Below are 2,013 nucleotides of genomic sequence, written 5' to 3'. Positions count from 1 at the left end.
CCTGTTTCTCTGTGTTCATGCAGCCTTGTACTTTTTCCAGATTTTTTTTTTAATGCTGGTTATGACTGTGGGTATTAGAGATTTATCATGGCTCCTCAAGAATTTAGGGATGACACCTATCATAGATTCTAATCACCTTGGACGCTCGTGCGAGATGGTACAGGCTGCCTGGCCTCGCTCGTAAGGGGATGATCAATGTGTCAGTCCTCTTACAGTGCTTCAAGCAGCTCCTGTAAGAGATGAGTTCAGCGCTTTCTTTTGGCTGCGGGTGTTTAACGATATTCTGCAGAATTCGGAGCACTTGCCTGCAGGTGAACGGGGGGGGGGGGGGTGGAAAATCCAGTTCTTGTTCTCGCTTGGCATGGTTGGCTCGCTTGGCTGAGGGAAGCGAGCAGCTGGGAGTGTGGAGAGCAGGAATGTGGGCAGGATCTCTCTCTCTGCTTTTCCATGAACTGTCTTCCGGCAGCAAGGACCGAGACTGCCCCAAGCAGGTGAGAAAAGAACCCAGGTACCCCTTGACTTCCAGGGGTGCTGGAGGAATTCAAACCTATGTGCTGTGTGTCTTAAACGCACTGGAGAGGGGAATGGCACCCTTGTGTTTGGGGAGCACTAAACCCTGTGTGAGCCAGACCAGGTGAGAGACCTAACACCTGCTGGTGTTTCAGTCTTACCCCACTAAGGTGGAGAGGCAAGGTCAGCTCACCTTCCACATCATTTCTTCTCAGCCTGTTCAGATGTCCTCTAGCCCTTGAGGTGGGCTCTGGTACTGCTGTTGTGGGGTTTTCCATCCCTGGGCTAGAAACTTCTTGTAGGGTTTTCCATCCCTGCTAGGAACCAACCTCACAAAGTAGTTGGGACTGGGGTTGGTGCTGATGGAGAGGACAGATGCCACTCAACTGCCTGGCTGTCTTCTCCTGTCACTAACGCATCTGAGCCAGTCACCCTGCGGGGACTCTTGGCACAGCTTCAAAGCCACCCAGCTGCCTGTCTTTGGCCAAAAATCCCAAAGTGAATCTCTCAAGATGTGACTTGTACAAAAAGATCTGAATTCTACAATCTGGGTATGGTGCCAGGATGTCAGCTTTGTTGGGGTTTAAAACAGCTGGTTAGAGTTAAGGTGGGAAACACGAATTCTAGCACCGTGCTGGATGTGGCTGGCCAGAGGTAGGTGATGTCCTGGGCTGGCAGCTTCGGGGAGCCCTGGCAGCAGGCTCAGCGTTCAGCCATCGCCTCTCGTTGGCACGTGCCTCCAGGCCGAATCCCAAAGCACCTCTCGCAGGGCTCGGTTCTGTTGTTGCGACATGGTTGTAGGGGAAGCCAAGCTGGAAATCATTCAGCAGAGTCTTCTGCACAGTCGCAAGGATTTTCTTTAAAACGTACCGGAGACAGTGCTGTGCACTGATATCAAATGATGAGCCAACATAATAAAAAGCTGCAAATTCCTCTGAATCATAGAGGATTAGGTAGGAAAAAATAAATCCAATGCTCTCGAGGGTCTGGTCTGAGTTCCTTTGGGAGAGAAGTGATGGTAGGAAGGACGTGAGCAGCAGAGCTGCAGGTTGCAATTTACCTGCCTTCCCTTCCCACTCTGTTGGCTAATCCTGAGGACTGATCCATGCCTCAGTTTGGCCTTGGTGTACTTGCAGCATCTGCTGCTGCTGGCACGTGGCAGCTGCAGGTGCATCAACCTGTGCTGAGAGGCTGTAGCTGCTTCGTCAGAGCCTTGCATACGCAGGTCTGGTGCTCAGCAAGGAAGGGCTTTACAAAAAGGAGTGCAGAAGAGGATGCTTGAAAGCACCAATTGACTCGTGTGACTGGAAGCTGCTTTTTCTGTGCTAGTGGCTGATACCTTCTCCAGATTGGCAGGCAAACAATAATTAGCATTTCGGAACAATTTCCTTTAGGTTTAGTCAAACTTCTGCAGCAGCAGATGGACTGGGGGCACTGGGAAGGGAGGGGTGGGCACAGGCACTGAGGGTGGGAGTTTCACCGTGCCAAAAATCACCGTGCTGC

The sequence above is a fragment of the Anser brachyrhynchus genome (assembly GCF_964034855.1).
Source record: "Anser brachyrhynchus genome assembly, chromosome: 2".
In the NCBI taxonomy this organism is placed as follows: domain Eukaryota; kingdom Metazoa; phylum Chordata; class Aves; order Anseriformes; family Anatidae; genus Anser; species Anser brachyrhynchus.
The sequence above is the reverse complement of the archived record's forward strand: the minus strand, read 5'-3'. Positions refer to the sequence as shown.